Source organism: Dipodomys merriami, unplaced genomic scaffold (genome assembly GCF_024711535.1).
Source record: "Dipodomys merriami isolate MVZ:Mamm:240054 unplaced genomic scaffold, mDipMer1.0.p SCAF_543, whole genome shotgun sequence".
NCBI classification, from domain to species: Eukaryota; Metazoa; Chordata; class Mammalia; order Rodentia; family Heteromyidae; genus Dipodomys; species Dipodomys merriami.
Genome location: NW_027206117.1, coordinates 261,085 through 285,533, shown reverse-complemented (window position 1 = coordinate 285,533; position 24,449 = coordinate 261,085). Strand labels below are relative to the sequence as shown.

The 24,449-nt window shown below is 39.7% G+C and overlaps 1 long non-coding RNA gene across 1 annotated transcript; it reads right to left on the bottom strand.

Moving 5' to 3' along the window:
* Positions 1-3,689: 3,689 nt before the first annotated feature.
* LOC138811641 (uncharacterized) lies at positions 3,690-10,522 on the bottom strand. Its single transcript, XR_011367465.1, has 3 exons — positions 10,344-10,522; positions 7,005-7,196; positions 3,690-4,290 (listed from the first exon to the last, which is right to left on the bottom strand). It is a non-coding gene; the product is annotated as an uncharacterized lncRNA (long non-coding RNA).
* Positions 10,523-24,449: the final 13,927 nt, after the last annotated feature.

Sequence of the window (24,449 nt, the reverse complement as noted above, 5' to 3'; positions counted from 1 at the left end):
TGTATATTAGGTGAAGAATACAGACTCATCAGAAAATGAAAAGACAAATTAAGAAAAGTCCCTTTGTTTTCTTATTGCAATATATATATATATATATAGAGAGAGAGAGAGAGAGAGAGAGGGAGACAGAGAGAGAGAGAGAGAGAGAGACAGATAGGGAGACAGAGAGAGAGAGACAGGGAGACAGACAGAGAGAGACAGGGAGACAGACAGAGAGAGAGAGAGAGAGAGAGAGAGAAAGAGAGAGAGAGAGAGAGAGAGAGAGAGAGGAGAGAGAGAGTATTATATAGAAAAGGTGCTTGAGTATTACAACTTGGTGATTTTCGCCAAAGGCTTCCTCTTCTGTTCTTACTGTATATGATGCCTAGAGTCCTGTACAGTATATCATATCCCATTGTGTTTTAAACTTTTCTTCCACATATTAGGGGAAAATGTACCATTTGTCAATTTGATGTGGTTAACTTTCTTAATATGATTTATTCTAGTGTCCTCTGTTTCCCTGCAAATTTCATTATTTTATCCTTTCTAATGGCTCTGTAAAATTACATTGTATATAGATAGCATAATTATTGGTTCCATTCATTTATTGTGGGGCATCTGGGTTGTGGACATTTCTTGTCACTGTGAATTGAGCAGCAAGGAACATGGTTGTGCAAATGTCCTTGCCATTTTCTATTTTCTCCACTTCCCCACCAACATTTGTTGTCTGAATTCAAGATATTTGGATAAGATGGTATCTCAGGATTACTTTGATATTTATTTTCTTTATGGCCAGGGATGATGAACCTTTCCTGATACGTTTTTTTGCCATTCTTACCTCTTCTTCTGAGAAGTCTCTCCTTAGCTCCTCTGCCCACTTGATGATTGGTTTATTTGTTTTGGGTGGTGTAGTTTCCTGAAATCCATGTATACATTGAAAATTAGCCCTTTGTCTGATGTATTGCAGGTAAATATCTTTTCCCAATTTGTTGGCTGTCTTTTTAGTTTAGTGGCTATGTCCCTAGCCTGTGTAGGTTTTTTCCTTTGATGTAGTCCCATTTGTTGGGTCTCTCTCCTATCTGTTATGCCCCTGGAATTCTATTCAGGAAGTTCCTGCCAGTACCTATAAGTTCTTTTTTTTAATTATTACTTTAATGGTAAAAATTTTATTTACTTTTATAAATACGTTGCAAGACAAAACTTTTCAAAAATACTTTCCCCCCCCAAAAAAAAGTTAAAAAAATAAAGGAAATCTCGTAATAGGTAGGCAGACAATTTTGAGTCCTCTTTTTGTTCTTAAGGAGAGCTCTCTGCAGTGTAGGGCAGGACAATTGCCACACACCCAACACTGCCATGGGTTTGGCCTTGGGGAGAGAAAAGGCCAGCCTGAACTGAGTGTCCTCTCCTGATCACGGCCATACTTACACCTTCTAGTACCTATAACACTATCTAGGATTATCTAGTATGGATCCTACTATGGTTGGGCTATGCTGTATACAATGTTAACCTTTGAGAACATATATCTCTCTCTGCATATATGTCTGAATTATAAAGTATAAGTTGGACTCCAAGTTCAACAAACACAAGTTATTCTCTATGTGTTCCCAGTGTCCCTATGAGGCTCTCTCAACAGCTGTTCATTTTTCCTGTTTAGATAACATTAAACACCATAGTTTTGTTAGGTCAAGAATAAAGATGAGGGGTGAAAATAAACTTTTGCCTTTAAATAGCTTATTATCCTTAACCCCAAACTAGGAGTTAAATTAGAAAACATTTTGTTGTTGTTGTTGTTGTTGTCTCCAGAGCGATTACTCCATTACTGGTGAGGCCTGTGAGGTGTGGGGTACACTCCCAGCCTCCCCCATGCCGCAGGCGGGTGCGGCAGGTGGAGGCGCGCACTGGGCCACTCCATTCACTTCACAGGGCTTACAACGCACGAAGGGGCCAACGTCACAGGTGGCCGGCGGAGCAGGGCCAAGGCGGTAAGCAGAGCTGCCCCGAGCACGGGGCATGGCGCCTGCGCAGGGGCCAACTGGAGTAAGGGATTACCGGGTCGAGGCACATGGTGCAAGATTGTGGGAACTGGAGCGCAACTACCTGTGCTCGGCATGCAGCTGCCCAGCTCGCACCTCAGCACCTATAAATTCTAATGTCATCCTTATTCTGTCTTATAGTAGTTTGGCTGATTTTAATGTAATCCATTTTGAGTTGATGTTAGTGCAAGCAGAGATCCACTTCTAGTTTTCTGCCTATAAATGTCCAGTTTTCCCAACATCAATACTTGAAAAGGCTATGATGTGTGTGTGTGTGTGTGTGTGTGTGTGTGTGTGTGTGTGTGCGTGTGTCTGTGTGGGTGTGTGTGTGGTGTGTGTGGGGGGGGTAGTGGGGCTTGAACTCTGGGCCTCGGAGCTACCCTTCAGCATTTCATCTCCAGGCTAGTACTTGAACCATCTTTCCACTTCCCATTTTCTTGTGGTTTACTGGAGCAAAGAGTCTCATGGACTTCCCTGGCCCTGCTGTCTTTCAACAACCATCCTCAGATCTCAGCCTTCTGAGTAGCTAGGATTAATGGCATGAGCCACAGGCACCCGGTAAGGCTATGTTTTTTCCACACTACATCTTTCGCTCTTTTGTCGAATATCAGATGATTGTAAGTATGCGGTTTTATTTATGTGGTCTTTTCATCTTTTTAATACGTTTTTTTTATTGTAAAAATAATGTACAAAGGGGTTACAGTTACATAAGGTAAGTAATGAGTTTATTTCCTCTCAAGCATTGTTACCTCCTCCTTTGTTTTCCCCCTACCATCCCTACCCTTCCACCTCCACAACTACTTTCCATGCCCCCTTCCCACTCTCTGCCTAAATTGTAAAGTTCGTTTTTGAACATAGTGTTTTGATCTCATTGTTAAAATTGGCCTATCCCTAGTTAAGCATTTGGTTTTTACCCTTCACCTCCCAAAGCTAGAGAAATGTATATACAAGATACAGGGCACAACATCAAAGAAACAAAAAAACCACATAACTTAGGTTTCACGATTTGGTGGAAGAATGATGACTGTTTAATTAACTTGATAAGTATTCTATAGTTTTTAATGGTAAGGCTTATTAACTCAAAGGTGGAGCAAAAACATTCAGAATAGTGGAATGTGGCTACTACTCATTTGATGTGTGTGGATAGATTATGATTAATAAAAATATATCTATTAAATCCCAGTGGTAGACTGCTGTGCTAACTGGGAGGAGTCTTTGGTAATGCCAGGGGTTTGAATACTGGTAATGAAACAGAATATGAGGGGAGAGCATTTGCTAAGGATGTAACATCCTAGGCTCATAACAAATACATTGTAGTAGAATGCTAAGTGATGATCAACTGAGCATCAAATTTTATTTGTTGACTTCTTTGTTTTGTGAAGTCCAGGGATTTGAACCTAGAACCTGGGTGCTCTCCCTTAATTTTTTCTCAAGGCTAGTGCTCTACCAGTTGAACCACAGCTTCATGTCCATAATTTTATTGGTTAATTGGAGATCAGTCTTTCCAAATTTCTGCTTTGGGCTTGCTTCAAACCTGATCTTCAGGTATCAACCTCCCGAGTAGCTAGCATTCCAGTTGTGAGCCACCAGAGCCTGGCTAGAATCACATTTTAAAAGTATTCACTAGGTGAATCAGGCGTTTCTAGCTACTATTTGAGAACTTTGGTTCCAGTGGGTCATGTCAGATTTAGAATAACATCAGAATTTTTCTTCTTGTAACCTATAGCATCCAATATCGTTTTTTCTTCATTGTACCTTTTTTTCTTACTTCACAAGCAAGCACGTCAGTGATGTTTTCCTTTTCTGAAGCAAGTTAGGTCCTTTCCCATCACTGAGGGATGTACTTGCTTTTCTTACTGCCTGGATTACCTGCTTCTAGTTAATTGCATGGATGATGGCTCTCAGGTTAACTGTCTCCTCCTCAGGGATATCTCCTCACATACCTGCTGTGAAGTTGTTGCCACAAAACTACCAATGTCATGTCTCTGATTTATAGAAATTTTCATTATGATTTCTGGTTTTCTTTTCAGCATGAAATTGATGAGGAGAGAGCCACATTCACTTGTTTCTCCAACACCTATAATAGTGCCTGGTCCTTAGTGCTCAGGAGCCTTGCATGGGGATCAGCCTTTTCCAGCTCAATTTATCCTAGCTTCTGGTCAGGACAGCTCTTGAAGCTGATGTCTGGTGGGTAGCAGTCATCCCTCTCATTCTTTGTGCCTTTCTGTGTTGTTGAGTCCACCTCAGAGCAAGATCAGTGCTTGACATCTATTTGCTGCTATGGAAAGATGGGTATGACATAATACAAGTTAGGGGAACTGTTTTGTGAAGCTGTGTGAAGAGACGCATCCCCATACAAGTTGCCAAGACAAGTGTTTCCCATGCTCAGGAGTGTATTCCACAATTCAGCATCCAAACTATCACCTACTCCCTGATGCACTCAGTGTATATTCCCATTTCCATTAAAAAAAGAAAAATTCAAGATATGGCTTTGATGATTTGTCATTGAATTACTGAAACAAAGTATATAATTTGGGGGCTGGGAAGGTGGCTCAGTGGTAGAGTGCTTGCCTTGCATGCATGAGGCCTTGGGTTTGATTCCTCAGCATCTCATAAGCAAAAAGAAAATAAGCCTGAAGTGGCACTGTGGCTCAAGTGGTAGAGCGCTAGCCTTGAGCTGAAGAGCTGAGGGATAGCTCCCAGGCCCAGAGTCAAAGCTGACAACCGGACCCCCCCCCAAAAAAGTATATAATTTTATGTATTTGTAAGTCTTTGTCCATCTCTCTTGAGCCCTGGGCATATTTCTATGTGTTTGAAGCTTGGAAAGGGAAATAAGGTTTATTTCAGGATAGTCAAAAACATTTTGGGAGGGAATACCAACTTTCCATCTGATGTTCTACAGATGGCCATCTTGGCACAGAAACTAAGTAGAATGTCATAGCATAAGAGACTTGTCCTGATTTCTACTGACTTTCCTCTGGGGTCACAGAGAGTGATCCTACTGCATATGTGTCCCTTGGCTACACTCGAGGGACCAGGTCTCCTCTGAAAATCTAATGGCATGGGGGTAAGAGAAATAAAAACACAGAACCCAGCTTCTCACATTACTAGGATTACAGGCCTGAGTCTCATATACTAACTCATAACTGCCTTTTTATATATCGTGTAGCCGGTTTCATTATATTCAACTCATAGACAGATATACAAATATATGTTTATATTTATTCATCTATTTATAATCAGTGTTATATCTAGAAACACAAAAATATATATTCATATAACTATAATGAAAGTTATATTACCACTTTCCCCAATAATGATTTACACTAATATTATGTGAAAAAAATACTTACGATTGAAAATGTTAAAAGCCCTTGTAGTATGAAAAATCGTATTCGATCTTATACATCATATAAAATACTATATAAAATGTAATGAATATAGCATGTATTTCCATATATCTGATTTAATTGCTTCCTGATTTTGTGTTTGTCCATTTATGTAAGCCTTCTTTCTTCTATTGATGATGGCTTATACTTTCCAGTGTCGATATTTCCTATGTATTTTGTCAAATATATTCAGCCCTAAGTAGATTTTTTATGCTAATGGAGCCAAATTTTTCTTCAATATTTCCCAAACAACAATGAATATGTATACAGACTTGAACTCACTGTGGGAAGAAAGTCCCACATACCACTATAAGTATTGTAGCATTTGTCCCAATTGACAGAACAGCTTTCTAGATAATCTGATCTGGTATGTCCTAAAGCTTTTGTAACCACCTTATCACCCCATGCAGGCATGGTCTGGCTTCCTTGCAACTCCCTGTGCACTTAACTGATCCCTTTATATCCAGTAGGCTCCCTTGTTCAGCCTGCAGTTACTCTGTATTTTCCCACACACAGAACACATGTGCATGGTGCTTTACATTGTAGGTGAAAAAAAAACACATTTAAGACTCATGAATTGTATAATATAACATAAACATTGACATTTTAATAACGTTAGAAAAATAAGTAGAATGATCATTTTACAACAATCAGGACCAAAAAGAAACATAAAGATTTTCTAAAGAAGAGGGGAAGCAATCTCTAAATCTGGATTGTCTTCTAAGTTGCCTTCAGACACAAATTCTGCCTCAGACTCCTCAAAGGGATCTACTTCCTCATTAAAGGCAGTATTTTCTTCCTGAGTCTAGGGAGGGACAGATTCTTATTTCTCAATTGGAAATTGGATCTCCAGCAGCAGGACAGATTGTTCTGGATATTCTGTGAGGACAGAATCCCTTTCCTCAACTGAATCTAGACTTTGAACCTAACTTATGACTGGGGTCATTTTCCATTAGCACATATTTACCCTGCACTCCAAGACCAATACTTTTTTACTGGTTTGGATGTGATCTAGGTGAATTGTGAACATCAATGGAAGATATTCTGGACCATCTTCTTACTTGGTGGTATGTGAATGTACACCTATATCACATGTGGAGTTCAGAACCAATGGGATGTCTACAGGACTCAAAACTACTTGAGCCTTTCTACACATTGAAAAATCCTCTATGTTCACATGCTTTCTGGAGTCCAGTGTTGGCTTCCAATCTCCATCAGTCACCATAGGCGACATCACTGATGGGTTCTTTAGCTGGAATTCAGCAGAAAGTTCTCTACAGTGACACAAACATAGGTACAGGAGTCTTAGAGTAGACTCTAGAAGTTAAAGTGTGACTAAACTTCTATGAGGATTTAACAGGAGAAGCTGTAGAACTTGAGTTTGGACTGAACACTGATGAGAAGGTAGGGTGTTTCTAATGAGTGGTTATGTCCAAGTTCTTTTAAAAAGGGAACAGACATTACTCGGCATAGAACATCCATAAAAGGACATTTTGCCAAGCTGGGTAGTACAAAGGGTTCTTGGACAAGCAGGCCCATCCCTTGATACCTAGGTTCCATCCCTACTCACAAGCTCTAAGGCATCTAAACAAGGACTACTTACTCTTTTTCTTGGTCTCACGGGTCATGCTTTGCTCCAGCTGGTCCAGAAGGATATGTAAGCAGGACAGCAATTCTGAAGAGGGCATGTTGAGCTTGTCATACTTTGTAAGTTTTTTCAGCATGTCAAATTTCTTGTGCTCAAAAATCATCATGGTAGACGTCCATCCAAATAGTTAAGATGGAAAAATCGATGCTGTTGGCAAATTGTTGAAAGGAAAATGAGAGTCCGCCCTCTCCATCCTGAGCCTTCTACCACAGACCCTTTCTGGCATGACTAGAATGTTGGGAAGTGGGAAGAGACTCCTGGAAGCAGGATGCTCCTCACAACCCATTTCTAGAAATTTCTAATACAATCCTCCAAAATTCTCCCCGTGATGGGCAGAGAAAGTTGTTTCCCCACTGTATCTGACTTGCTACACACAACCCTCCCTGTCATTGAGGGATTGTGGTCCATGCGAGCCTGGTCATAAACAGAAAACCCTGTCATAAAAATGGCTCAAGCAGAGCTGAGCTCAGGTGGCTCATGCCTGTAATCTTAGCTATTCAGGAGGCTGAGATCTGAAGATCCCAGTTCAAAGCCAATCTAGGTAGCAAAGTGTGTGAGACTCCTATCTCAATAAACCACTAGAAAACCAGAAGTGGCACTGTGGCTCAAACAGTAGAACATTCATCTTGAGTTGAAGAGTGCAGGGACAGTGTCCAGGCGCAGAGTTCAAGTCACATGACCAACAAAAACAAAAGTGACTAAAGCGAAAAGAGCAGGTGTATAGTTCACTTTGTAGAGCACCTACCTAAAATACATGAAGCCCTGAGTTTAATTGCTAGTATTGAAAGGAGGAAAGGATATGAAGGAATGGAAGGAAGAAAAGAAGGAAGGGAGGAATTTTGATTTAACCAAATACTGGAAAGATGTGAAGTATTAAATAAAGGTATTACAGGTATTTTATATGAAAAGATACTGATTGTTTACTAAAAGGCAAATTATAAAATGTGGAATTCAGGCTAAAATACACGTACAATTTTGTTTTTCTGTAAAGTGATACTTACATACTTCTTTTGTTTAAAAGTAGTAAATGAGTTTAAAAAATCGAAGAGTTGTTAGAAATGAATCATTATTTCTTATCATTTTTTCTGCTACATTCACCACCTAAAAAATTGAAACAATGTTGATCAATTCAATTATTAATTTATTAATTTAATCTTTCATCTTTAGTGTATAGTCTATTGTACACATCATTTAATTATTTGAACCCTTTTTTTGTTTGTCTTTTGTCAATCATGGGTCCTGAACTCTGGGCCTGGGCACTGTCCCTTAGCTCTTTACCTCAAGGATATCACTATACCACTTGAACCACAGTGCCACTTCTGGATTTTCTGCTTATGTGGTACTGAGAAATTGAACTCAAAGGCTCATACATGCAAGGCAAGCACTTTATCACTTAGCCACCTTCCCAGCCCTGAACTCTTTATTTTTTCCTTTAGACATGGGGCTTGAATACAGGGCATGGGTGCTGTCCCAGAGCTTCTTTGCTCAAAGTTAGCACTCTACCATACAAGTTTAAACCATAGTGCCATTTCTTGTTTTTTAATGGTTAATTGGAAATAGCAGTCTCATGGTAACTTTTCTGCCCAGGGCTGGCTTTGAACCACCATCCTCATTTCTCAGCCTCCTGAGAAGGTAGGATTACAGGAGTGAGCCACCTGTACCCTTGTGCTCATTTTTTTTTCTTTTAACTGTGATTTAAGTTTAGTTCCCCCACCTAAATACGTGCAAACTGAGATGCAAATTGGCTTTAAATAAACCACTAGTTGAGGATGCTGAGATTACAAATGATGGCAAATTGTTTTTAACATTTTTTAATATGTGAAGCTTGAACTGAGGGCCTGGTTGAAATCCCTGTTCTCTTGTGCTCAAGGCTATCACTCTATTAGTTTGGCCCACAGTGCCCCTTTTAGTTTCTTGGTAACCAGTTAATGAGATAATAGACTCACAGACTTTCTTACCAAGGTTGTTACTAATCCTCGATTATCACATCTCAGTCACCTGAGTTGTTATGATTACAGGCATGAGCCAATGGCACCAGTTTTTTTAAAAAAGCAACAACAGATTACTTTAGGGGAGGTTGGAGGAGGAAAGAGCTAGAGGCTAAACAAGCTCTCACATAGAAAATAGTTGTAGTGTTCCAGTGAAGAGTCCTAGGCCAGAGAATTACTAAGTGTGCCATCACAGTACAGAGAGTTTGGCCAGAGAGGGAAAATCCAGGCAAGGAGACAGATCTGAGCACTTGCCATTAGCTGCAGCTGCAGTGGCAGCAGCAATGGCAGCAGCCTAGCCGCCAAACGAACAACACAGAGTCTGGGACAATGGTGCCAGAAACAGCAGGTGACTGGATTCTTCTTAAAACCAAAAAGAGCTGACAAGTAGCAGGTATCTTCATCCTGCAGATCACAGACCAGAGATAACCCAAGAACCAAGACTCCAGGGTGAGTAGAATACTGACATACTTACTCCTTCTCAGGTTACAGAGGAAAGAAGGCCACCCCTCCCGCCCTCACCCCCGGAGGTCTCCATATTTGATATTGAAAAGGCCCAGCTGAGGAGCTAGCTCCAGCTCAGGCCTTGGAAAAAAACAAAAGATTCATTTAGGAGGTCACAGGCACCTGACCTGACCTGCCAGGCTCAGCTCCTCCCTGGGAAAAGTCACCCAGCCCAAGCAGACAAAGCTCTGACGTGAGGGGAGTGACTTTCTTCACTGGGTAAACAGAGCCAGAGGCTGCCCCTCCCTACAGCAGCCTAGACAATCAAGTGAAATTCAGTAAACATAAACCCTGAGAATGGCTCCAGGCTGGGCTCTGTGTCTCAGAAGCTACCCTTCAGGGAAAAGCTACAATTTGCTGAACGGCCTCAATTCTACCCAGAACCTAGCCTCATCACAGCCTCTTCAAACGAGAGGAAACAGCCATCTCCCTCTTGTGCGAAACTCAAAGCAGATCTCCCGCTCATTGAACTAGCCTGGGAGGAGGATCACAAAATCCTGGGTAAAGCAGAGCATTTATCTGCCTGCTCAAACAAATTGACTTAAGAAACCAATCTAGCCACAGGCAAACCAAACACCACAAGCAGACAAGAGACTCCACCAAGAGACTTTGTACAGACACAATGAGATACAGGATCTTCCCATCTAATCCCGCCCCCCCAAAAAAAAGCTCTTTGTTGTACCCTTTTTGTTTTTTAGTTTTTAAAAAAAATTGTTTTCTATTAATCTTTTTTTCTCCCCTCCTATTTTTTTATTTTAGGTGTATATGTGTGTCTGTGTGCTTTGTTTAAATCTCTACTGACCTTTTGGTCCTTTTTTTCTTGTTTTTTCTTTTTCATTCTTTTCATTTTTCTTCTGTTTCCTTCTTTTTGTGTGACTTAATTGCTGTTCTGCTCATCCTCAGATATATGCCGTCATCGAATATTAGACTGAAAGACCCTAGTCCCCTAGGATACTTTCGTCAAGGGGCGGGCGCCCCAGAAACTCAGACTCCAGGACGGGAGATGCAATAAGCAAGAGGAGTTTATTTGACGTTTGTGCAAACAGATTCTCTGCCCCGGTCAGTCAGAAAGCCCCAAGCATCGGTTACAAGCCTTTTTAAAGGCAAAAACCCACAAGATTAACGCATAACACAAAGCATCACGTGATTGGTTCATTTAAAGGTCGCCATATACGCCAACAATCACTTTGCCACGCGGGAAATTTTGTAACAATCTTTGTAAAACAATTGGCTCATGGTTGGTTTAAGGGGGGGTTACATGGTTACAGGCCTATGATTGGTTGACATTTGGCTTAGCTTGGGGTCTTGCCAGGTGGTCGTTATCTCAAGGTCCTGTCTGGGGAATTTCTAAATGGGAACTGAGGAACACGTAATGTCTGTTCTTTATCTACAACCACTGACTTTGTCCTGGGGCCGGCATCTGGTCCCTGAAACTTCTTAACTCATTTCTGGGAAGGGAAGGTCAGTGCTAGCGTAAGCAAGTTTACATAAGCAGAATAAGCAGTTAGCAAGTTAGTAATGGTAATGGTCAATTTTTAATCTTTCATTCCCCACTTCTTCTCTGGGCTAATTTTAATCTTAAAATTCAGGGTGTCTCTATATTATCTTGTGGGGTGTCAGTTGTTCTCAGTGCTTGGTATTGAGATCTCAGAACTAATAAACGGACTGCACTGATTTTTTTTCTTTTACCAAAGACAACAGTCTGTTGAGTATACAAGGTCCAATTGTAACAAAATTAACAGTACCAAAGGCCCCTATATTTTTTTCCCACCAGTCCTGACTCCGTGTATCACAGTTAACTTAATTTTATGCCAGCTGTACTTGTAAGCTCCAATTTTAAGACATACTCATACCATTTGCGTCATACTCATACCATTTGCTACATAAACTTTCTGAGGTTTGTCTTAAGGACAATTTAAAATTTTTTCCAATTCCTTTTCCAAGGCTTTCTTTACCATTTGCTACATACTTAAACTTTCTGAGGTTTTTCTTAAAGACAATCCTTACTTTTTAAAACCTTTCTTCTCAAAAGGGGATATTTTTTCCCCAATTCCTTTCTCAAAACTCTCTTTACTACACTCCTCTTTGTTACAATTCCTTGAGCTTCTTTGTGGCTAGAGTTTAAAACTTCCCAATTTTTCCTGTGGCTTGTGAAACCAAGTTATCTCAGAACAACCTCAAGGTACCACTGGGCTGGAGAAGCTTGCTAGATTTTAAGGCTAAGAGTATTACTTCCATTGATAACACACTCAGGTTATTACCATACCAGAGCCAAACTAGGCTGTGACCATAGTGTGGATTTCCAGTCACTATGCACTGAAGCACCTAAGGCAAGCAAGCCAGTGATATCCTTGTCCCCAATATCTACTGTGGGAAGAGAGGGTTTCTGGATATCACCCAAAAGAATGTCCCACAAGATCTTAGATTTAGCTGCAGTCAACCAGGAAGCAGACACAGGTGATGGAATCAGGCAGGAGTTTCTCCAGGTGGCTGTCAGGCCATCGTCGAACATTACCCATTAGGGTATGCAGCAGCAGCAGCAGCAGCAGTAGGGTCTCTCAGTGGCTCCAAGGGACTGTAACACCTCATGCTGGGCTGTAAATTCCTACACAGACTGGTTAAGGATACATTGCATAGGCTTGGCAGACTTTTATTGTGCTGGTTTTTTTTTTAATTTAATTTAATTTTATTTGTGAACATACTGTACAGAGGAGTTACAATTACATGGGCAGGATAATGCATACATTTCTTACCAAGCATTGCAGCCTCCCCCTTTGTTTACCCTTCACATCCCTTCCCAGCCTCCTCCATCCCCCCCCAATCCCAATCCTTCTCCTTTCCCCCCTTTCCCCCCACTCGCACCGAAATTGTAAAGCTCGTTTTGGACATGAGTACTTGTACTTCTCATTGTTGCAACAGGTCCACCTGTATTCTTAAACAACTGGTTTTTCCCCATCTCCTCCACAAGTTATACTGACATCAAATATAGTGAAAGCAGGGGTTATATTGTGGGGGAGGGACATACAAAGCAACAAAGAGATAATCTTATAAATGCATTAGAAACACATGCATGAAAGAAAAAAACATTAAAATACATATCTAAGGGTTCATTTTCCTGACATCACATTATCTGACCTTCAACTATGTTTATTGCAGCATTATTTACCGTAGCTAAGATATGTAACCAACCCAGATGCCCCTCAGTAGATGAATGGATCAAGAAAATGTGGTGTATATACACAATGGAATTCTATGCCTCCATCAGAAAGAATGACATTGCCCCATTTGTTAGGAAATGGAAAAACTTGGAAAAAATTATATTAAGTGAAGTATGCCAGGCCCAAAGAAACATAGGTCCCATGGTTTCCCTTATTTGTAATATCTAGTATCCTGCTGCTTTTTAAGATCTTTAAACAATAGTCCAGGACAATTTACCAAAATCACAACTTTTTTATTAACCAGATATTTTTGTAAATAGACACAGAAGGCTCATAAGACTTAGTCTTGTAACCATCTCTGACAGATGCAGTCTCCATACCTTGCACACCAACAACTGTTAACACTATTTTTATGCCTTTTTAAAAAAAATTATTTTATCTATTTTGCCTCATTTTTTCAAAACTGACTCTGCACCCTTGATCTTAAAATGGGGGTAAAAGGGCGAAGGTCCATCTTCTGTAACTTCTTCAAGCTGACTTCAGGGGTGTTGATCTTACCTAGCCAGGAACCTATAACCTTAGCCTATTTTACAAATAGGCTATCAGGGTTAGATGTCATTAAGAACAATATTTAACTTTTGAGAACTGCACAGACCTTTTCTCCGGCTATAGCAGTGTAGCTTGTTAGCACTCTGGTTTGCAAAAGCATCTTTCTAGATGGCTTAGGAATGTGATCTCTAATGATCCCAACAATGCCTAAGTTACCTTTGCAGGCCTTTAGACAGATATCAATAGAAATACACTCTCAGGTTTACACAATTTTTCCTGAGCAGATGAACTTCATGTAACTAGTGTCAGCTCAATTAGAGCTGCCAATTAGAGCTTTTGGCACATAAAGGGGTTGAGATTTAAACTATCCCCCACATTTTATAACATTAGCCTTTTACTATCACAGAGGACTGGCAAGTTCCTGTCCCTTACAAGGTAGTCATGAACATTAGGCATGTTTACAAACTAGCTCCCGTGACCTCCTGGCTCTGACCAGTTTTGAAGGGCCATGCACAATTGACTCTAGGATCTGACATTTTTGCCATCCAAGCAGTGGCTTACTGTCTGTGGATGCTCCTCCATTGCTTTTTTCCCAGGAGTGTCTTCTCCACATTGGGATAAATGCCTCATTGGCATTTCCCTTTAGCTGGTCTCTGGATCTGACCTCGGGGCCTGAATGCTGTCCCTCAGCTCTACAGCTCAAGGCTAGTACTCTGCCACTACGAGTCCCAAAGCCACTCTGCTTGCTCTTTCAGCACTCTGCTGGCTGAGTAGAGGTGACAGTCTCGCACGGACCGTTTTGTGCCCGGGCTGGCTTTGAACTAGTTTGCAGATCAATGAGTCTTATAAAAGGCCACCTTACTCCAATTAAAAGCAACAAGGTGGTCAACATAGAAGTAGCTTTTAAGCATGCTCTTACCTGAAACTTTTTAAGAGTCAAAGTTACATCAAACAAACTTGTAAGAATCCTCTGTGCTTTGCTCTGGATTTTGCTGGAAACTTTAAAAAAAAAACCTATAAGAGCAAACTAGAATAGCAATCATTTTGATAATCTTAATTTTTTTTCTTTGTGTACATTGAGGCCAATGTTAAGAACAATTTTATATTTAAACTTTATATCCAAAAATCCATTTCCTATTTTTTTAAGTCTCCTTTAATCTTCTTTTTAATATTGTATACCTTAGTTTTTATTTGCATTTTGAAAAGATCCCTTAAAATCTTGAGGCCAAGTGTCACTCATTACCTCTTGGCTGCTTGTTTTACAACAGACACACATTAAGATTTTTAAACTCAAATGACAATTTTTCTTTAATGTGAAAATAACAATCATCATAACTGAAACAAAAAGCTAGACTTAACACCTTTATAACTTTTAAAGACATCCTAATTGTAGAACATAATTGAAAGTAAGACACATTATACAAATAACTTTTTAACCCTCTTTTTAAGGCCTTCCTAATTTTCATGTTAACACATCCAAGGGGAAGTTTTAGCAATACTAATCAGATCATCACATCACTCATTTTAACCATCATGTTTTCAGTGTCTATCTGCAGGGAAAAGAGAGAACAAAGATGGGCCACTCAGCCCCTTCTATGGAATGGGCACACACCCAATCCGACTCTTTAGGGTTAGATGAACTGCGTTTGTGCCAGCTTGCCCTCTTTCACCATGCGTGGACTCCTCCCAGGGCTTGTCCCACCATGCATGGCCAGCTGAACTGCACTTCTGCTTATTCACCCCTCACCCCTAAAGATAGGTCTTCTGTTGGCTTCTAAGTTTTTCCCCTTTTCTTATCTCTTGGTTTTCGAATGAAATACACAGTTTTTAGACCGACAGAACAAGTAACATCTTTGCCGGTGTTAAACTAACCTTTATATTTCAATTTTTAATATTTATCCCCAAGTTTTAGCCAAGGGAACTAGATCCCAGACAGCCAATGCATTTTTGTTAAGCCAGATAACTTGATTACAGTATAAAAAGTCTTATGCATTTTAAAACATTAGTTTTCTAAAATACCAGATTTTCTAATTTGCAAGTTAAAGAATCTTTAAAGAGCCATTTAAAACAATGTGAAGATTTTTTAAACATTTTTCTTAATGTCCAAACCTCATAACCATTTGAACTTTTAAATTTAAACTCACTCAATTGTTACAGCATGCTGACAATTCTTATCTTTGAACACGTTCACAGACACACACAAAACACTCACACTCTGGTTTGCAAAAGCATCTTTCTAGATGGCTTAGGAATGTTATCTCTAATGATCCCAACAATTCCTAAATTACCTTTGCAGGCCTTTAGACAGGTATCAATAGAAACACACTCTCAGGTTTAACCTTTTGAATTTTTAAATTTAAACTCACCCATTGTTACAGCATGCTGACAATTCCAATGTTTCAACACGTTCACAGACACACACAAAACACTCACACAGATCTTAAGGCGCACAAAAATCAAAATCAGTCGTACGTACAACTTTTAAAGTTTTTAAACAAAAATTTAAGACAGTATTTCTTTTAAACTAGGTACCCTTGTTGGGCTTTATTTTCCCAGAGCTTGTTTGTCTAGCAAAGCAATTCACTAATTAGTCTCTTGAATCCCTTCTGTTGGAGGAGGGCTGGGGGAGGGGGTCACCTAAAACTAAACTGGACAGATTTTTTAAATCCAATTTTAGACAAGAGCACTTTACAAATTGTTACATTGTCAGGACTAGCTGAAAAAGTCCAAACCAGACACACAGCCTTCTACACCCTCCCTGCCAGCAGCCTGAGGCTTGAAGGAAACCAAACTAGCCCAGCTGGAACTTTTATTCCCCCAGAGATGTTTAAATAAATAAATAACAAAAACACAGATAAACACAAAAACCAAGGATCCACATTTAAAACTGGTACCAATTCTAAAACAGAACTAGACAAGTACTGAAGCCTGAGTTAGGGACTAATGGGCCCCAGTTTATTCCTACAGGAACTCTGTGCTGCTCTCACTCAGCAAGCTGAATCCAGAGTCTGCTGAGTGAGCCTGCCACACTCACCCAGAACTTCCCTACCCCAGAAAACATAGAACAAACACACACACTAAAGTAAACAAGACAAACAAGTGGCCACAAAGGCGAAATCAAGTCTTAGTGAATGGGGCAACATCTCACCACCATTCACTTACCAGGGGACTCAACTTCCCTACTCATGTCCGGAGGATTTTTCTTTTAGATATCTGCAGATGTTGACTCAGGGGCCTTCCAAGGCAGAGGAGAATTCCCAGTCATCTTGGGGCAAGGGAAAAGAAAAATCCCTAGCGGCCGTCCCCTCAGACTGACAGGTTCTCCCCCATGCTCAGACCCCCCCAGCCAAGGCCCAAGGCTGAGATCTAACTGGAGCCACATGCAGGTGGTCAGTGGCAGCTTCATAATTGACAAACAAGCAAGTTACAAAAGCAGAACCAGCAGTTTTTTTTTTTTTTCAAACGAACTAGGACAATGTCTCGGGGTGTCCTAGGAGTGGACTCACTTGTTGTCCCATCTCTATAGAGAATACAAAACACAAATTAAAAATGAGTAACACTAAACAGAGACAGACAGAACCACAGAGATAGACAGAACCAGACACTGCGTGGCAACCGAGTGAATACAGATGAGGAAGGAAATTACAGATGGGAGTGGCTGGCCGCGCCTTAACTCCCCAGAACAGAGAGACACTCAGATCTCTTCCTTCATCAAGACAACCCTGGAGTAGGACTCCAGGGTGTGACCAGGTTACTGGGCACGTCTGTTTTTCCCTCTGGCCCAAATACAGATTCAGACGACCCTGGAGCAGGGCTCCAGGGCGGGACTAGGGTACTGGGCACCTCTGCTTTTCCCTCTAGTCCAAATACAGATTTGGATCCCAGAACGCAAAACGAAAGTGACAAACACACAAGACAAGAGCTCTGTCTTACCTCCTGCCGGTCCTGGAATCTGGGGTTTGGGGGCTCCTGGTTCCTGGCCAATGCACCAAATGAAAGACTATAGTCCCCTAGGATACTTTCGTCAATGGGAGGAGGCCCCAGAAACTCAGACTCCAGGCCGGGAGATGCAATAAACAAGAGGAGTTTATTTGACGTTTGCACAAACGGACTCTCTGTCCCAGTCAGTCAGAGAGCCCCGAGCAGCGGTTACAAGATTAACGCATAACACAAAGCATCCTGTGATTGGTCCATTTAAAGGTCACCATATATGCCAACAATCACTTTGCCACGCGGGAAATTTTGTACACTCTTTGTAAAACAATTGGCTCATGGTTGGTTTAAGGGGGGTTTACATGGTTACAGGCCTATGATTGGTTGACATTTGGCTTAGCTTGGGGTCTTATCAGGTGGTAGTTATCTCAAGGTCCTGTCTGGGGAATTTCTAAATGGGAACTGAGGAACACGTACTCTCTGTTCTTTATGTATGACCACTGACCTTGTCCTGAGGCCCGATTTGTTCCCTGAAACTTCTTAACTCATTTCTGGGAAGGGTCAGTGCTAGCGTAAGCAAGTTTACAGAAGCAGAATCAGCATTTAGCAAGTTAGTAATGGTAATGGTCAATTTTTAATGTTTCAAGACCTTACCCCCATTGTATACACACTTAATCTAGAATTTTATTACTCAATTCAAAACTTCTTAGCCTTAAATTCTGTAATAGCAGTATTATCTCTTTATATCTAAATAATTTTTGAGAATCTTTATTTTTTAGTTTTTCATGTCTCCTTTCTATTCCTCCCCTCCTCTCATCGTATCCTTTTCTTCTCTCAATATCACCTTAAACTTAGATAATTTTTAAGATTCATTTCTTAAACTTAAATATTCGTTTTTCCCATTTTTCTTGTCTGTTTTATTCTCTCTCCTACTATTCTGTCCAATCCATTTCCCTCTTTGAGATTAGAACTTGGTTAAATTCACTCTCCTTTTACTTCTCCACATTCTTCTAATCCTATTTTTCCTCCCATTTGTCCCTAAATGTACTAATTTCTGGTTTGCCAAATTCGTCCTTGCTGTTGTTAGCCCATTAATCCATAGTTGTTTGATGTTGAATAGATTGTATCTGTTCAACTAGATTATACCTGTGTCCTTTTGCCTATGCCACTACAGGACTTTGGTTGATGCATGCCTTGAAAAATGTATTCTAGCAGAAAACTGGTGTCACTTCATATCAAATGGGCAGAACAAACCAAAAAAACACAAGAAAAATGCAAGTCCTGGTATCTCAACTCCCACTCATGATAACCAGGTGACAGAACAGATAATGTGTATTCCAGAGGAGAGTTCCCCAAAAGCTCTATAAATATTACTGGAAAACATGGTGAATGAACAGACATAAAACCTGCAAAGGACTCAGTGTGAACATGATAGGGAGAGAGAGGAAGCAAACCAAATATCAATACAGTAATCTCATGAGCATGAGGAAGCTACTCAAAGATAGATATAGAATTGCGTGAACATGTTAAGAACACTCAAAGAGAAATAAAGGAATTGTGTGAGCAGGCTGAGAACCGTGAAAGAAATACAGGAATTGTATGAACAGGCTGAAAACAGACAAAGATAATGTCAGGAATTGAGTGAGCAGGCTGAGAACAATCAAAGAGAACTACAGGAATTGCATGAACATGAGGAAGCTAATCAAAGAGTAATACAGGAATTGCAACGGAGGGACGAGAATAAACAAAGATCAATAGAAGCATTCATGGAATCCTTAAACAGACACCTGAAAGAATTCAGGGAGACCACAAAGGGAATGCTGAATGGAACCCAACAGAAGGAAAGGGACTATAAGGAAACCATAACCAAACAACTAAGTAATTTGAAAATAAGCACTGAAGACCAAGTTAAGGAAGTAAAGAAGCTCATAGGAGATCTAAAGCAAAGCTTCAACAAAGCATTTGAAGTCATCAAAGACAAACAATTAGAGGAAAATGAATAAAAAACAAAGAAGAAAGTCTTGACAGTAGGTTAGACCATGCAAAAGATAGAATCTTGTTGACTGAAGACAGCTTAGATATTATAGAGAAAGAATGTACAACTATCCAAGACAAATCCAGAAATAGTTTTAGATATATTCAATTGGATTTAGATATATGCAATTGGAAGACACCATCAGAAGGCTTTATCTGAGAATAATGGGTGTAGAGGAGCACCTAGAGACAGAAGAAAATGGTCTAGGAAATTTGTTTAACAGGATCCTAGCAGAGAAATTCCCAAACATGCAAAAAGAAAGGCCTATTCAGATACAAGAAACTTTTAGAACCCCAAATAGACCAGAAGAGAGCAGGATATCCCACCGTCATATTATAATATGCACAAGGTCAATTCAGACCAAGGAAAAGATCCTTAAAGCTGTCAAGGAGAAAAGATCAATCATCTATGAAGGGAAACAAATTAGAATAACTTCATTTTTTCAGCAGAGAAAATTAAAGCAAGAAGAGACTGGAATGATGCATGCCATGACCTAACGACAAAGTATGAACCAATAATAATGTAAACAGCTAAATTCTCCTTCATTACCAAAGGTGTAATGAAAACCTTCCATAGCAAAGAAAAACTGAAAAAATATATCTCCACCAAACCGGTCCTACAAAAGATACTTAAAGATGTCCTACACAGACAGAACCTACAAGATGACAATAAAGGCAAAGAAACGGCACCCAAACTGAGAATCCAAAAACCATAGGAAGAACCAAGTTGCTGCAGCCCCCAAGAAGCTGGATAAAATTGCAGAAACTACCAAACACTTCTCAGTCCTTTCTCTCAATATTAACGGACTTAACTCTCCAATTATGCGACATAGACTGCCTAGTTGGATTAAAAAGCAACATCATTCTATCTGCTGCCTTCAGGAGTCACATTTTGCCCCCCAAAACAAACACATTTTCAATGTTAAAGGCTGGAACAAAATCTACCAAGCAAACGGTCTCCATAAACAGGCGGAAGTTGCAATCCTAATATCAGATAAAATAGACTTCAAATTAAAATTCGTGAGAAGAGATAAAGAAGGTCACTACATACGAATTAAGGGATATTTCTTTCAGGAAGATATTACAAAAATAAATACTATTCGCCAAACAAAGCATCACCGAAATTTATCCAACAAACACTACTTTCCCCAAAATCTCAAATTGATCCAAAGACAAGTGGTGCCTGGCGGGGGAGGGGAGGCGGGGAGGATTGGATGGGGGGTGAGGGGTAAGCTGGGAAGGGATGTGAAGGGTAAACGAAGAGGCTGCAATGCTTGATAAGAAATGTATGCATTATCCTGTCCATGTAATTGAACCCCTCTGTACAGTGTGTTCACAAAAAAATAATAATAATAAAAATTAAAAAGAAGAATTGTTGATGACTTTAACAGACCACTTTCCACACTACATAGATTAACTAGACAAAAACTCAACAGAGAAACTGCAGATCTAAAGAACTGCCTAGATCAACTAGATTTAACAGACAACTACTGAATATTTCACCCAGCAGCCTCAGAATTCACTTTTTTCTGACAACTACATGGAACATTTTCCTAAATAGACTACTTTTTTATTGTGAAAATACTGTACAGACGGGTTACCATTACATGGGCAAGACAATGAGTCCATTTCTCATAAAGCACTGTAGCCTCCTCCTTTGTTTCCCCTTCCCATCTCATCCTCTCCCCGTCCTACCACCCAACCCTCCTCCCCCCACCCACCAAATTTGTAAACTTCGTTTTTGACATAATGACTTGTACGTCTCATTGCAATGGGTCCACCTGTATGCCTATTTGAACGATTTGTTTTTTCCCTTCCCTTCCACAAATGATAACAACATCAAATACAGTGAAAGCAAGGGTTATACAGTGGGGGAGGCACATATAAAGCAACAAAGAAATAATCTTATAAATGTGTTAGAAACAATTGCATGGAAGAAAAAAAACACATTTGAATAAATATCTTAGGGTTCATGTCCCTAATAACTTATCTGACCTTTTCTGCTTGACTCAGACATATACTAGTTATTACAAATAGGGGAAACCATGAGATCTATGTTTCTATGGAACTGGACTTTACTTAATACATTTTTTCCCAAGTCTTTCCATTTCCAAACAAATGGGACAATGTCATTCTTTCTGATGGAGGCCTAGAATTCCATTGTGTATATATACCACATTTTCTTGATCCCTTCATCTGCTGAGGGGCATCTGGGTTGGTTCCATATCTTAGCTATGATAAATAAGGCTGCAATAAACATACTTGTGCTGGTAGTTTTAGTATGGCCTTGTTTGTGAGCCATTGGGTAAATGAACAAAACTGGGATTGCTGGGTCATAGGGTAGATTTATGTGGAGTCGTTTGAGGAAATTCCATACTGCTTCTGTTGTTATTAGAGTTCTTGATTATAGCCATTCTAACTGGGGTGAGGTGGTATCTCAGTGCTGTTTTGATTTGCATTTCTTTTATTGCTAAAGAGATTGAGCATTTCTTCATGTGTCTATTGGCCATCCTTCTTTCCTCTTCAGAGAAGTTTCTCTTCAAGTCTTTAGCTCACTTATTTATTGGGCAGTTTTTTCTTTGAAGGTTTGTTGCTGGGGAGTTTATTTTTTTGCGTTGCAGGTATATTTCAGATAAGAGACCCTTTTCCGTTGTATGGCTAGTGAAGACCTTCTCCCAATCCATGGGCTTTCTATTGATCTTGCTAGCTATGTCCTTTGCCATGCAGAAACTATGCAATTTCATGGAATCCCATTTGTCCAAACCTTCTTAGATTTGTTGTGTGTTTGGGTCTCTATTAAGAAAATGTCGGCCTGCGTGTTTGGATCTATGTCGGATTTGAGGGAAAGTAGTGTTTCTTGGAGAAATTTGGGTGCTCCGTTGTTTGGCAAATAGATATTTAGAATTGTAATATCCTCCTGAAGGAGAGATCCCTTGATTAGTATGTAGCGACCTTCTTTATCTTTTCTCACTAATTTTAATTTGAAGTCTATTTTATCTGATATTAGGATTGCAACCCCCGCCTGGTTATGGGAGCCATTTGCTTGGCAGATTTTGTTTCAACCTTTCACATTGAAAATGTGGTTTTTTTACGAGCAAGATAAAACTTCTGAAAGGAGCAGATAGAAGGATGTTGCTTTTTACTTCCAGTAGACAGTCTATGTTATTTAATTGGAGAGTTAAGTCCGTTAATATTGAGATTTAGGACTGATGTATTTGGGAGCTGCTGCCATTTTATCCACATTCTTGGTGGCTGTGGCAACTTGGTTCTTCCTATGGTTTCTGGATTCTGTTTGGGTGCAGTTGCTTGGCCTTTATTGTGATCTAGTTGGTTTTCTATGTGTAAGACATTCTTAAGACTTTTTAGTAGATCTGGTTTGGTGGAGAAGTATTGTTTCAATTTTTCTTTGCTATGGAAGGTTTTTATTTGACCTTTGGTTATGAAGGATAGTTTATCTGGTTACAGTATTCTTGTTTGATAATTGTCTTTAGGGTATGGCATAGATCATTCCAGGCTATTCTAGCATTAAATATCTCTGCTGAGAAATCTCAGGTTATTCTAATTGGTTTCCCTTTATAGGTGATTGATCTTTTCTCCTTGACAGCTTTAAGGAACTTTTCCTCAGTCTGAATTGACCCTGTGTATTATAATGTGACAGTGGCATGTCCTATCCTGGTCTGGTCTATTTGGTGTTCTAAAAGTCTCTGGTATCTGAATAGACCTATCGTTTTGGGTATTTGGGAAGTTCTCTGCTAGGATTCTGTTAAACAAATTTCCTAGACCATTAACTTCTGTCTCTAGGTGCTCCTCTACACCCATTAGCCTCAGATTAGGCCTTCTGATGTTGTCTTCCAAATGTTGAATAGCTCTATCATATTTCTTGGATTTGTCTTGGATGGTTGTATGTTCTTTCTCTAGAAATCTAGGCTGTCTTCAATCCCTGAAATTCGATCTTTAGCATGGTCTAATCTACTATCAAATCTTTCAACATTGTTTTTTATTTCTTTTCCCTCTAGTTGCTCGGCTTTGATGGCTTCAGAATCTTTGTTGGAATTTTGTTTTAGATCTTGTATGGACTTCTTTACTTCCTTAATTTGGTGTTCAGTATTTATTTCAAATCACTTAGTTGATTGGTTATGGTTTCCTTGGATACACATTCCTTCTGTTGGGTTCTGTTCAGCATTCCCTTTTGTGGTCTCCCTGACTTACTTGAGCTCTCTGTTCATGGATTCCTTGAATGCCTTTAGGGATCTTTCTGTATTCTCATCACACTCTCTCAATTCCTCTATTAGTCTTTGATTACCTTCTTCACATTCACGCAGTTCCTGTAGTTCTCTTTGAGTGTTTTCAGCCTGCTCACGCCATTCATGACTTTCTCTTTGACTGATCCCAGCCTGTTCACACAATTCCTTTATTTCTCTTTAAGTGTGCTCAAGCTACTCTCGCAATTCCTGTATCAATCTTTGAGTAGCTTCCTCACACTTATGATATACTTTATTTTGCCTCCTCTCTCTCCCTATCATGATCATACAGAGTCCTTTGCAGGCTTTCAATCTTTACATTTACCATGTTTACAAGTAGTATTTGTTGAGGTTTTTGGGAACTCTCCTATGGATTATTTGTCATCTTATTTGTCCCCTGATTATTATGAGTGGGAGTTGAGATACCTGGCCTTGCCATTTTTCTTGTGTTTTTCCGGATTGCTCTGCCTATTTGGGATGAAAATAAACCAGTTTTGTGCTAGCACACTATTTTAAGGCAAGCATCAACCAAAGTGTGTAGTTGCACAGTCAAAAGTCTGCAGATACAACATAGTTCAATAGATATATCTATTCAATATCAAACAACAAAGTATTAATGGACTACGAACCGCAAAGAAGAATTTGGCAAACAGAAATTATTAGGTTTAGGGAGAGATGTGGGTAAAAATAGGCATAGAGGGATGTGGAAATGCAGTGGGAGAGTTAACTTAAATAAATACTAAACTGAAAGTGGGAAATAGCTTGGATAGAATGATAGTAGCGAGAGAAAAAAGAAGAAAGAGAAAGAAAAAAAGACAAGAAAAAATAGAAAAACAAACATTAAAAATTAAGAAGTATAACACTTAAAAATTATGCAATTTGAAAACATAATATTCGGAAAAGAACGTGGATAGAATAAGAGAACGGGAGAGATAGAAAGGAGATGTGGAAAACTTAAAAACAAAAATGCTTAAAATATTATATAGGTATTAA